This window comes from Henckelia pumila, chromosome 3 (genome assembly GCF_033568475.1).
Source record: "Henckelia pumila isolate YLH828 chromosome 3, ASM3356847v2, whole genome shotgun sequence".
Lineage (NCBI taxonomy): Eukaryota > Viridiplantae > Streptophyta > Magnoliopsida > Lamiales > Gesneriaceae > Henckelia > Henckelia pumila.
The window spans coordinates 12,730,858-12,746,168 of record NC_133122.1 but is presented as its reverse complement, the minus strand read 5'-3'; positions in this window follow the sequence as shown (position 1 = coordinate 12,746,168).

Here is a 15,311-nt window from a genome sequence, read left to right as displayed (position 1 = left end):
AAATTTGAACAAAAATTTGACTTTACCAATCTATGTGAGACAGACTCATATTCCCCATGCTCTCCTGGCAGATATTTCTTCTTCAATAAGTGTGGCAACCAGAGACATTTCTTCTGTTGGAGAGTCCATAATAAATTTTTGAGCATTTATCTCCGGCCTAGGCTTCAATTGAGCCTTTCCCAGCTGGTTTTGGTGCTCTACTAAAACAGTATAGTTCCAGAATGTATCCTCTGGAAAAATAATCATTATTTTCTCAAGTTTCATGTACTGCTTCCTGGATCCATTTTGGTAGCGATGCTATCTTCGAGAAACCTGGTGAGGTGGTATAGACGAGACAAGGGCCCCAAAATCATACCATAGTTTAAATTCTTTTGGATGGGCATTGGGTCTCATCCACTTCCTTGTATATTTTCCTGTAACATCAACCCGACTTATAGCCGGATTAATTCCTACTCTAGTTTTTAATTTCTCACAAGTTTGTTGATATACCTGAAATGGAGAAATTGTAGTTTCGTAGTATCAACCTTAGTTTTTTCCTTGTCAGTACAAGGTCTAAGGTTCATCTCTTCCTCTTCAATTCCCGAGGTGAAGGGTTGACTTGATGGCTCGAGATACGGATTTGGAGCCCCAATTTTTGCTTGGGTCGACTCATCCGAAAATGATCCCAACTTTGCACTTGTGCCATAGGTACTTGAATCTGATCCTACTTCAAGTGTAGAGTCCTCTACACGAAAACTCTCCTTTTGGGAAACCCGTGGTTTCTCAATAGCCTGGAGAATTGGCTTTTGTAATACATACCATAACTGAGTATAGGCCTGTATGTAAGGGTGCAAACGAACCAAGCCGGTTCATGAGTTTTACGAGTCCACTCGATAAATATTTTATTTGTATTCGAACTTATTGAACTCGATCAAAATTCGAACATGTTCGAACCTTTTTTTCGAGCCAAGCTATAGCCAAAATTATTTTGTTCGATATTTTGCGAGCCTCAATATTTAATTAATATAATATAATTATATAATAAATATATATACATTTCAAACTTTTTTGAATATTTCGAGCTTTTCAAACCATAATATTCGAGCAATAGTTCACGAATAGGTTCGAATGTTTCGAGCTGAACTCGAACTCGAATTTCATTTCAAGCCGAGCTCGAGCCAAAATATTTGAAATTATCGAGCTTCGAATCAAGCTCGGGTTCGAATATACTCTTATCCAGTCGAATTCGAGCCTTAAAATTTTACTATTATTCGGTTTGATTTGGTTCGTTTGCACCCCTACCTTTATGCATCCTGTGATTCGATCAAAGACAGTTCTCTTATCAACCAGTTGTAGGCTGGCCGCCACTTTTGAATTTAGGACAAGCTTATTGAACTTGTTTTGAAGCATTTCAAGGTGTTCTCTCAAATGCCTTTGCATTTCATGATGACATCGACATCAGCACTGTCCATCTCTTGTTAAAAAAATCTACAAGAATATTTTTATGAGATATAATAATAAAAATATCAAAAATATAATTTTGATATAAAGCTTGTGATCTTAATAATCTAGCCTTTTCTGGTTTAGATTTAATTTTATTTTATAAAAAGGTTTTTACCTGTTTATTATCAACTTTTGAAGTAAATTTCTTAGAAATTAAAAATGATAATTTTTCAAAGGCCTTTTTCACCGAAAAAAATTCTTTGTTGTTGATATGTCATCTTGCTGCTTCTGCATCTGAGAATAGACCACTGCAGTATCTACATGGTTGTTCTCCATCTGATATGAGCTTTGTAAAAACTATTGCCCACCAATGGTCACTAGCATCTATGTATAATACTATTTCATCTTCATCTTGAGGGATAGCCATTTTTTGGAGATTTTTGCAAATATTTTTTAGTTGGCTAAGGCCCTTAGTATGATCTTCTTCCCATACAAATCTAGCATCCTTCTTCAGTAATGGACAGAACATTTTTCTGTGTTGTGCTAGATTTTTTTTATGAACATTCTAGCAAAATTAACATCTCTTAGGAAACTTGGAGTTGCTTCTTGTCTTTGAGATTTTTTGGAAAATTCTTCACCGTTTTTATAATATGTTTTTGTAGAATTATTCCCGATTCATCTAATTTTACTCCAAGAAATTCAATTTTTCTTATTGCAATGACTGTTTTCTTCTTTGATAAAATATTCCTTCTTGCTTACAAACTTTAGAGAAAATTTCTAAATGTTTTATATGTTTATCCATATTTTTAGATGCTATTAAAATATCATCAATATGGACAAATATAAACTCGAGATAATCTTTAAATAAATTATCCATTTTTCTCTGGAATATTTGGGGTGCATTAGTCAATCTCATCGGTAATACTTCTCAAATATAATGATCTTGTGGTGTAGTTAAAGCTCTGAATTTTTTGTTTTCCTCCTTCATCTGTATTTGATAAAATTCGGACTTACAATCAAATTTAGAGAACACTTTTGCGTTGCGTATACAACTGATTTTTTTTGAAACTGTATACAACTGATTAAGTAATCTCTACTTGATATAAAATAACCTTCAAATTCTAATATTTTATTTATTTCTTGGTAATTAATGACTAACCTAGGTTTGTTTCTCTTGATCTCACCATGATTTCTTACCAGAAAGCCCGAACTGTTGTATGGTGATACTTCTCCTTTGCTAAGATCAATGTCCAAATTTTTCTTGATAATAATATATCCTTATGATGAATTATATTCATCGGGATAGTCTTGCATCTTACAAAATCATACCCTTTGTCTTCCTTAATTTTAAGGCTGGCTTGGAGTTGGTTTCTTTCCCACCATGTCAAAGGATCTTCATTGTAATTTTCTTTAATCCTTCTTGTTAGTTTTGGACAGTCTGAAATCACAGAAATACCAGAAATAACTTTTTGACTTTAAGAGTTTGTGTTATCTTTCAGTGTTGGCAACACTTCAAGAAAACACTATGCAACAAAATTAAATAATTAAAAGTAAATAGCACACAGATATTTATGCACAAGTATTAAATACTTGTGCGATGTCTCATGGCGAAATAATCACTTGAAAATCAAATCAGTTTACAAAAACCAACTAGTGACTGTTTTATGAAATCTACTTTTCTCAACAGATTGAGAATATAAAAGACTTCCTAAAAACTAGTAAGAACTAGAGTAATAAACCAATAGAAAGTTCTAAACCGAAAAACAAAAACCAAAGAACCACTTTCAGAACAACACTTCACTCGTGTGTTCTTTAGTATTTCCAACACTACTCGGCAACACAACGTAGCAGTAGTATTTCTTCAAAAATTCTTCAATGATCGATCTTCAACGCTCCAGAATTTTTTCAGTAATTATCTATGTATTTTGCTCTCTACGTTCCATTCTTTTCTCTCGTTAGTTTTCTAAACGTTCCACCATCTCCTTTAAATAGAGATTAGAATTCCTTCCATGATTAGAATCCTACAAAATATGAAAACAATATATTATCAGAAATCAAATATTTTCAATAGAATATAATAATTATCACCAATTTTAAAACTTGTCTAAGAAAGGGAAAACTCTAAAATAGAATTTTATCTCAATAAAATTAGAAAAATATCACTAAGGAATTTATGTCTTGCAAGGCAAGTTATATTCATTTCACTTCTCTTGGCATCTTCTAGGAAAACTTTTGTTCCGTGGTCTACCTCTTTTTGGTGTAAAGTTGGTAGCGCATAATCGTGTCACGCCCAAATTACCCGACTCAATCAGATAAACAAATAATGCAGTAGTGTGAGTAGGGATCGTTCCCACGAGGAAAGGTAAATTTAATGCGCTCTAAATAAATAAAAGGGGGTTTTGAAGTTTGAGATTAACTACTGAAAATTTTAAACAATTAAAATTCACTAACATGCAAGATTGAATAATAAACTTGGAGAAATCAATAAGAGACGAGACTTGGTATCGGTCGACTACACCCTTGATATTCATTCATTCAATCATCGATTCCCTAAAAATAATTAATCCTATTAAATATTCGTCACTGAAAACTAAATTTCTGTTTCACCATAATTTTAGTTAATTATAAAACAGCATTCTAAATTAACCCTTACCAATGAATTAACCCGATAACAGCAATCTAGATTTAAATCCACGGTAGCATTCAAACTAGTAAAATTGACGAACCTAGACAACACAAACACCAGCGGTTGTATTTAGCCTAGTCAATAATTGATCCTACGATTTAATAAATTCAACAGCAGAAAATATCAAACGTAGTTGCTTCGCAAATTAGATTGTTCAAACAATTACGGATTTGAATTCTAATTTAGCTATCGTTCGCAATACAAAACTCTAAGATGGCCAATCCTAAAATCTCGCATACAAACATGAAATCAAACAGATCAAAGATTGATACTTAATAAAGATTAAACACTAAGAATCGAATCTCATGAATAAAATATATCAAGGTTTCGTCTCCCTCAACCAAGTATTAAAAGGTTTAGCTACAACGATTCATCACCAAATCAATAAAAATTCAAAGAAAAGAAGAAAACTAGAGAAGAATTTGAGGAACAAAACCTAGCCTCCAAGAGAGAGTGTCCACAATCTGATAATCAATCCTTAAAAATGGAATTAAGAGTCTAATAAAACCTAGAGTCCAAAATAACAAAATTTCCAAAATTAAAAAATCATTATCGAACAGGCCCGCGCGCTCGATCGCATTGAGTACATCCTGTTGGATAACTCGGCGATCAGATCAATCAGAATTGATACCCGGTGCAGCGGAAGTTTAAAATTTTTGTATGGAACGATTCCATAATGGGTATCAAAACTTAACGATTAAATTGTGTGTGTAAAAATTAAATAACAATTATAAATTTTTACCTTCAATCTCGAATCGAGATTATGGACACCAACAGATTGCTCTGCTCTTGTTGTATATCCCAGGAACTGATGGACGAACTGTTCTTCAATCAGGTCCACGAACAGAGATTTAATCCCTCTGATAGATTGCACTAGAAAATCTATCAGAAGTTTCTACGAAGAAAATTAACGAATTTGATCCGTTAAACCAGACTGTAATTCAAAATTCACAGACTGGATTTTACCGAGCAGAGGGGAAAAGGGGGCGGCCACTTCAGAGAAAATTACTAGGGTTTTTCGAAAATTTGTGACCTGTTGTGTATAATTTCTGTACTGCAATAACTTATTTATAATGTAGGCCGCTAACAGCTTAGGGCCCATTAGTCATAAGTTCAAGCCCGACAAGCAAAGCCCGCATGTTCAGAAATTAATATAAAATTCATCATGACTCCGATTGATAAACCGATTTCACCAATGTGTACAGAAACCATTTCTGCACCTTTTAAAGTAAAGATAAATTTTTCTGAATCCGAATTCAGTGGTTTCCAAAAATGCCCATCCCTATGTCATTTTAGGAAATCTTACTCCTCTACTCATAATTAAGAAGTCCAACTTCTTTGTTCATTAAATTTAACTCTTTAAATTTAACTATCTCAACGGGGATTAAAAATCCATTACTCTGTGTGACCCTCAATGGTTCAGGGATACAGCTAGCCGTGGGCTCACAACTCCTTGTGACTCGGAACAACAATTTCCGACTTGCCCATCGAATCATGGTAAGAGCGCCTAGCAACATCGCCCCATGATTCCCTAGGTATCACTGATAGTGCCTACAAGAACCAATAGATTTTGGTTAGCGTACAGTACAGTTCCTTCATCCAAATATCCCGATCGAATCAACAACCATTGGTATATCGAGAGTCGTTCGAGATTCGATAACTATGCAATACATCTTGAAGATCAAATAGTGACATCGCATGTGTTACTAAGAAACCATTTCTTAAAACACATCATGTACTCTGGCCAGAGATTCGTCACACTAATATCTCCTCAGATCGCATAGGATATCCACACTCGCAAGTATGTGGTGAATCCTTGACAACAAAGCATCGACTCCTATATGTGTTGTAACTGTACCCAATCCCGACACCTGATGACCCCAATAGAGTCGGTAAACGAGTCAAAGCACAGTACTAGCATATAGAGTCTCAATGATGTTTCAAGTAGTAAGGACTAATGGTGTACAACCAAAACCGCGGACTTTATCCACTCGATAAGTGATAACCACTTGGAAAGTCCGGATAGGGTAGTTCGATCATTCATCGTATGAATATCCATTTGCATGCTTCGAACATCTCTATGTTCCTTACCAATGAAACGTGGTACTCTGCATCGCAAATGCTAGTCTCAAACTCGAGCGATCCTTATCCTTATTATCGGACGGCTCAATCGACTAGGAACAGTTTAGAATATACAGTGACTATAAGATGTGTTTCATGATAGACATCTCCATGTTCTACCACATCTTACATACACTATAGTATATTCAAGGTCTTTATCAAAACAACAATAGAATATCACAATATAACAATATGAAGAAAGATAAAGTCATTGCCATTAATAAAAGTGTAAATTATATTAAACAAAAGATTGTTTATACAAAGAGTCATCAAAGCCCTTAGCCACAAGTTGGCTCACCGGCACCTACTCTTTCACATCCGATCGAGCGCATCAAAATATTCAATTCTCTGTTTTCAAACTTCTCGGCCCGCGCTCGATCCTGCTGAGTACGTGCGATCGAGCGCACCAAAATCTCCAAAATTCTGCCTTTGCTTTCTTCATCTTGAAATCTCCTACACATTAAACCCGGGAGTATGTTATGAATATAAATGCATGCAAAAGACAAAACTAAGATAAAACATGAACAAACACAATTAAATGCATGCAAACTATTAACAAAATACCAACAAAATATGCAAACAAAACACAACTACCAAATACCCCCACACTTAAACTTTGCTCGCCCTCGAGCAAGTCATGCAAAAACAAAATGAAACAGGACAAACACATAAGCAAGGACGATTATGCATAAAATTTAGCCTAAGAGAAAACCACTTTTATCCAAAACAAGCTCATAGCTACTCTCAATCATCAATGATACACCTTCAGTCGAATGCGAACGTGTGTGTGTGCCATGTTACCCCAGTTACATGCAACTTCAAAAGAACAAAGTTTCAAGACTGTTCGCCGGCCTATAACAATTCAGTGTAAGTCTCACAATCCAGAAATCTCCTCTCAACAATCCTCCAACACAACAAAACTTCCTTAAGAATAATTACGCACCATTGGATTTTTCACCCAATATTTTTAAAAGTCCCAATAATTACCCGCATACTTAGCTATACTAGATAGGATTCGAATTTCAATCCCCTCGTCTATAGCCCGTATGGAACTACAATCCCATTAGGTCCGCAAACTTAGCTATGAAATAATGAATAGAATTTTATTCACATTCCAAGCCCGGATGGAATCAAAATATTTTTTTATTTTTTTTTATTTTTTTTTTCCAAAAGATTAACCCCATGTAATCCGCATACTTAGTCACAAACAAGATAAATAGAATTTCATACATCTCGCTCGCAACCCGGATGGAGTTGATTGGTTTCCAAAAATTAATTTTCTTCTTAAAAACCAAAAATGTTAGGTGCGCCCAAGAAAGTAAATGCCACATCAAAGAAATCATCAAAATTCAAGAACTATCATGTTCCACAAACACCTATTATCGTGCAATGGTCCAACAGACATCCACAATATCTAATACATCGGTACACTTTACTGGTTCAACATGCGTGCTTGGAATATTCAACAAACAACCTACGGTTTCTCATGTCCAATCAAGAGTTAAAATTTTTCAAAAATTTCATTTTTCCATCATCATAGGCTAAAAATCATCATCCTACTTATGCATACGACACAAATGAAAAACGACACAACAAATCACAAACTCAATGCAATAACAAAACAAAACAAATGCAACAATATGAATACATCCCCCCACACTTAAATGAAGCATTGCCCTAAATGCGTCAAAACACAAACACAAACAAACAACTAAACACAATGCAATGCAAAAAATGTAAAATGAAACTCCCCTGGTTTAACAGTTGGCACTGTCCTCTTCAACGTCTGACAACATCACGGAAGAATCATATTGAAACTTTGTCTGTGGAGGTGGCGGCATTCGGGAAACTAAAAACAACAAAAATAAAATGAAAGAAAAAATGAAAGAAAAGAAATAAAAACACTGGGTTGCCTCCCAGCCAGCGCTAAATTTACAGTCAGTCTATAGCTCGACTGCATTTTTCTTTTACTCATGGTGGTTCATATCTAGTTCCCTTGTCCACCTTCACCCACTTGCACAGTTTTGTAGAGATTTTTGGTCTTTGCTTCTTCTTCTTGGATTTCTTGGGTTCCTGCAGTTCAGAACGAACACTTTCAGTAGTAAAATTCTTCATAGGTCTTGCAATAACCTTCTTAACTTGATTCCCATTCACAACCTTCTTGTGTTCTTACGACAAGTTATTAATAACATCAAGATTATTAACAACACTTTCACAATCAGTAATTTGCAGGGTATCAAAAATATGAAACTTAACAACCTCCCTATCAAATTCCATAGTGAGAGTACCATTATTCACATCTATAACATACTTTGACGTTTTCAAAAACGGTCTTCTTAGCAAAATTGGACTATTCAAATCATTATTTTTCATATCAAGCACATAGAAATCAGCAGGAAAAACCAAATTACCAACTTGCACAAGAACATCTTCTAGCACTCCTCTTGGAAAATTTGTAGATTTATCAGCCATTTGAATAACAATTCCAGTTTCAGTCAAAGGCCCAAGATTTAAGGAAGCATAAACAGAGTGTGGCATGACATTAATATATGCTCCTAAATATAGCATGGCCGTATCAAGCTGACTATCTCCTATTTTACATGGAATCGAGAACATACCTGGGTCCTTGCATTTTGTAGGTACCTTTTTTTGAATGACGGCAGAGACCTGTTCTCCCAATTCAACTCTCTTACATCCCTTCAACTTTTGTTTTCTTTTCGCAGTACATAATTCTTTCAAAAATTTAGCATAGCGAGGTACTTGCTTAATAGCATCTAACAGTGGAATATTTACCTCGCATCTACGAAACACTTCATACAACCCCTTAATTCCATCATCCCTCCTAGACTTTTTCAATGCTAAGGGAAAAGGGGCTATAGGTTTATACTCGGAAAAAGGAGGGAACTTACCTTTAGGTGCTTCCTGAATTGTGTCGTCCTCCTCTACCTTGGATTCCTGCTCATCTTTGTTATGTACTGGTTCTTTCACCACTTCTTCATTAACCTTCAACTCCTTTCCACTCCTCAAGGTGATTTCACTCACATTCTCCCTCGGATTCACCACAGTCTATGATGGTAAGCTGTTCGAATTCAGTGCCTCCAACCTGTTCACTGCGGTTGCCAACTGTCCCATTTGAGTGTTCAACTGTTGGATACTTGCTCGAGTTTCATGTTGAAAAGCGGCAGTATTAGTAGCAAGATCCTTAACAATGTTTTCTAGAGACTCACCAGGCGTGGGGACTTAAGGATGTTGTGGTTGTTGGGGGTATGGGGGCCTATAAGCTGGACTGTGCAATGGTGCTTGAATTGCTTGCGGGTTCCCATATCTCAGGTTTGGATGATCCTTCCAACCAGGATTGTATGTGTTGGAGTATGGATCCTTCCGTTGTGGTGGCCCTGGAAATCCTCCTGCTGCATTGACTTGTTCCGCAAATCCCTCTTGAAGTGTGGGACACGTGTCAGTCGCATGTCCCCTTGCAGTGCAAATTCCACAAACCTGCATATTTTGTCCATTCCCTACAGCCATTTGACGCACAAGAGACGTCAGATCAATCAGTTGCTGTTCAAGGGAAGAAACATTTACCTCATTATTCCTTCCGGGTGTTGGATCACTCCTGACGGTTCCAAACTGTTGAGAATTGGCGGCCATGTTCTCTATCAGATTCCTTGCTTGGACTGGAGTTTTGTCCACGAAAACTCCTCCACTGGCCGCATCCAGCATATTCCTGTCATGGGACAATAAACCTTCATAGAAATATTGAATTAAGAGATTTTCACTTATCTGATGTTGCGGACAGCTAGCGCAAAGCTTTTTGAACTGCTCCCAATACTCGTGAAGTGACTCTCCTGTATACTGCTTGATGCCATAGATCTCCTTCCTTATGTTTGCCGCTCTAGATGCCGGAAAATACTTCTCTAAAAATATCCTCTTCATCTCTATCCAGGTGGTGATGGACCCAGGAGGTAAATAGTATAGCCAATCCTTAGCAGCATTCTTTAAAAAAAAAGGAAAGGCTCTTAGCTGGATTTGCTCCTTCGTTACTCCATGGGGTTTCATGCTCGTGCACACCACATGGAATTCCATCAAATGTTAATTCGGGTCCTCACCTGCAAGACCATGAAAAGCAGGCAACAAATGTATTAGTCTAGATTTAAGCTCAAATGTAGCATTATTTTCTAGGGTAGGAAAAGTAATGCATAAAGGCTGCTGGTTGGGATCAGGAGTGCCCAGTTGTCTCAAACTCAGATTGGCGTTAGCAGCCATCTCTTCTTCTGGGAATGCAGCTCGAGCAGCTTTTTTTTGTTGTTTCCTACGAAGTTCTCTCCTTCGCGTAGGCAAAGTCCTTTCTATTTCCGGGTCGTAGAGAAAATCTTCTTCAACAGAGTCACCTGAAAGCATGAACGAAATAACTCGAAACAAAGAAAGAAGAGAGTGAGATAAATCAAAACAAAAAGAAAAAGAAAAAGAACACAATAAATTAAACACCGTTCCCCGGCAACGGCGCCAAAATTTGGTAGCGCTTAATCGTGTCACGCCCAAATTACCCGACTCAATCAGATAAACAAATAATGCATTAGTGTGAGTAGGGATCGTTCCCACGAGAAAAGGTAAATTTAATGTGTTCTAAATAAATAAAAGAGGGTTTTGAAGTTTGAGATTAACTACTGAAAATTTTAAATAATTAAAATTCACTAACATGCAAGATTGAATAATAAACTTGGAGAAATCAATAAGAGACGAGACTTGGTATCGGTCGACTACACCCTTGATATTCATTCATTCAATCATTGATTCCCTAAAAATAATTAATCCTAGTAAATATTCGTCACTGAAAACTAAATTCATGTTTCACCGTAATTTTAGTTTATTAGAAAACAGCATTCTAAATTAACACTTACCAATGAATTAACCCGATAACAGCAATCTAGATTTAAATCCACGGTAGCATTCAAACTAGTAAAACTGACGAACCTAGACAACACAAACACCAGCGGTTGTATTTAGCCTAGTCAATAATTGATCCTACGATTTAATAAATTCAACAGCAGAAAATATCAAACGTAGTTGCTTCGCAAATTAGATTGTTCAAACAATTACGAATTTGAATTCTAATTTAGCTATCGTTCGCAATACAAAACTCTAAGATGGCCAATCCTAAAATCTCGCATACAAACATGAAATCAAACAGATCAAAGATTGATACTTAATAAAGATTAAACACTACGAATCGAATCTCATGAATAAAATATATCAAGGTTTCGTCTCCCTCAACCAAGTATTAAAAGGTTTAGCTACAACGATTCATCACCAAATCAATAAAAATTCAAAGAAAAGAAGAAAACTAGAGAAGAATTTGAGGAACAAAACCTAGCCTCCAAGAGAGAGTCTCCACAATCTGATAATCAATCCTTAAAAATGGAATTAAGAGTCTAATAAAACCTAGAGTCCAAAATAACAAAATTTCCAAAATTAAAAAATCATTCCCGAACAGGCCCGCGCGCTCGATCGCATTGAGTACATCCGATCGAGCGCATCAAAATATTCAATTCTCTGTTTTCAAACTTCTCGGCCCGCGCTCGATCCTGCTGAGTACGTGCGATCGAGCGCACCAAAATCTCCAAAATTCTGCCTTTGCTTTCTTCATCTTGAAATCTCCTACACATTAAATCCGGGAGTATGTTATGAATATAAATGCATGCAAAAGACAAAACTAAGATAAAACATAAACAAACACAATTAAATGCATGCAAACTATTAACAAAATACCAACAAAATATGCAAACAAAACACAACTATCAAAAGTTATCTTAAGAAACTCTATTTCTTTTGGTCTGAGTTCCTGCTCCTCTTAATTGGAGCATTGTTTCTCCAAATCTTCTGGATTTCTTCATTTTTGGGTGTAGAAGTTTACCTTCATCACCACGCTTGCTGCGAAACTTGATTGACACTTTTCTATGAAATGCCTCCCTAAGTCTCTGGACTATGATTTTGTGATCACACGGTGTTGTGAACGTTAATCTTCTAGTGTTGTTTTCTTGTGTATAAGATTTAAACATTTGAAGGAAATTATTTCCTAACAAGACGTCTGCTCATGTATCATGAAATATATTGATAGTGTCTTCACCTTATACCAAAGTGTTTGACTAGCTCCACCAATTAAAAAATTTATTTGTCTTAATCCCTTTGATTAAGATTTATAAGATTATTTTTGAGAAATCAGGCACAACTATTTAAGATAGTTCTTGTTCTAATTCATTTGGAAAAACTCCTCTTTTTTGCTGTACAAATTTCAGCTCTTGAATCAATAGAAGCAACAAAATATTCTTCTTTATATTGTTCGTATAACATCCCGATTGAGATGTATATCGAGAATGGACTAGTGGTCATTGGATTTTTCACACTTGGTCCTCTGCCACAAATTCCATTCAATTTATAGATGTTTCCAAGGTTTGTGTTCCTCAAGAAACTCTAAGCCTAGAACCAGTTAATCTGGTTCTTTTCCTGGAATTTTCTTAATATAAACTTTAAAGTTTTCAATATTTATTACTCCTTGGTAGGTTCCTATTATTGGTTGATCTAAATAGTGTATGGTACTACAAGGGAATTGATTTCTCTAACTTGTAATATCAAATACTCAAAATATCAAAAACTATTTCAACTTCTTTCCATACCTCCAGACATCTAAGTTTTCCGAGAGTTGAAAAAAAATTTGGTACTGATTGAAATTCTTGCACATGTGTTTTTTCTCATCCGTAACTAGTGATTCTATCTCCTTGAAAAGATAGTCTTTTTGGTTCTAATCTAAGATTTTGATTTCTTTGCAAAATCGATTTGTCTTGGATTTGTATATCAGTTTCCTGTATTAATGAAAACTCGATTCTACCTGGATATATTGCTTGAGAAACTTTTTCAAATATTTTTAGTATTTCAATAAACTCATTTCTAATAAACAACTCTGAATGATGTGTATTAGATAAAGCATACGATACCTGGTAGGTAAAAGAATATGTATTATTTCCTTCTTTCATCAGCCTTTTTTCTTTGAAATTTTGATGTAGAGTTAAGGCTCAACTAAAGTCTCGATGTGCTAAAGTATAGGTAATTCCTGGATAAATCACTCCTACAATCTTTCCCACAAAAATATTTTTTGAGATAGTTCCCAGTATCGAATCTTGAAGATTAACCATTCTTTTATCACATATTGTAATATCTATAGGTGAATCTATCTCTTCTTTGAAAATAGCTTTTATCATGATCTGGACTGCTCCAATATGAATCCAGGACATGGTTCATGCTATTTCTGGCTTGATCTTCTGCAATTCCTCTTTCATTTCTTCAAAAAGAATTAATTTCATTTCCATAAGGTTTTCTGTAAGTTCCATTGGGATTGTCATTTCTCTTCTGGAAACCTTATAGATCAGATGATGCTTTTTTAGGCCAAGATTTCCCAAGAATTTCTCGATTTGTCTTGCAGAAAATCCTTGATATCTATGTAGAGTTGGATTTTCTCTCATAATTTTTTGAACCATATTATGAGATATCGTGGTTGGCTAAAGAAACCAGATAAATCTTCTCGTGTTTCATATCGAAACACTTCTTCTTCAGTCTCATTCTGATTTTGTCTCTCCATCTAACTCCCATGAACTAAAGACTTCTTCCTCTTCATATATACTTTCGTCTGAGGAAATATTCTCGAACTGGTATATTTGATACATATCTTAATATTAAATTGCTTCTTCAATATCTAGAGTTGATTCGAAACACTTTATCCATTTCTCTCATTTTCTGGACAATTGGTCGAGATGAGACCATTTGCCCTGCATGTCTAGCAATTGCAATATTTAAAAATTTCATTAACTATGACATGAGTTATTTTGAAAGTTTTTCTCGTTGGGGTTCGTCCCGTGCTTTGAGATGAGTTCGATGCGTGGGATGATATCCTGCTTCTTGATGGTCAACTTCTTGTCCAGATTTGTAAAATCTGGTCTTATGTCTAGACCATATCGTTCTTGTCTTCAAGAACTTCTTCCTCCTTTTTCTCTCCTAGTATATGGATGAGACCTATAGTTCTTCCTTTTCTGCCTCTGAGGGTTAGTTCCAATAATTATTGGAAGGTCATTTTCTCTACAACATAAATGAGTACGTCTGTTGATACCCCTTAGTCTTTTGTAGTTCTTTTGTAAGATTGTCATATGGCACCATTTTGTCAATTTTTCTTTTAGAAAAGAGGCTCTTCGTGCCAGAGTATCTGGATTCCAATGTATGTATTCTCTTATTAGTATTTCTCTCCAAGGACTTGAAAATTTTGCGAAGAAAAGTTGCATTGTTTTGCTTTCTTCGACTCTTGAATTCCATCTGTATTTAGTGAATAACATAGTGTATTCATCTACTAAACAACTCATTTATAAAAGTTTAATGAATCATTCTTTATTAAGATCAAGTGTTCCTGCTGCGATTTTCATAACTGATGTCCATTCATCTATAAGGTCTTCTCTGTTTTTGAAATCCAATACATCAAGGTTAAGCATAACCCCATAAGGATATATTGGTTCTAAAATAGTTTTTCATAGGGTGTTTGGTGCAAGAGAATTTGGTTCCTTCTTGACCTTGTCCCTGCTGCATGTGATTCTCCTTCTGTTCGGAAATCCGTATGATTTTCTCCCATATTTGTGTTATAAGTCTCACACTTTCTTCTCTTTGTGTATTCTGTCTTACTAAGGATTGATCACCCTAGTGATGTTCATTTTTAGATCTACGATCTTGAGATTTGCGAATGATTATGATAGGTCCCGTAGATCCTCAAAACTAATCTTTGCTATAGTTGTCATCAATTTTTTTTTCTGAGACAAATTTGATAAGTCTGATCAATTTTTTTTCATGGGTTAAAGGTTTATGCACTACTTTGGCTTTTCTCCTCTAATGTAATAGAGGTTCTGTATCATATGATAGTGGTATCCTTCCTCCCGTGACCTTTTGACTAGAACTAGGTTGTTGTTCTAGATTTTGGATCCTTGTTTGAATATCCTTTAAAGTTTCCAAAATTTCTTTTTGGTGTTTAAGTATGACTTCAATTTATTTTGGT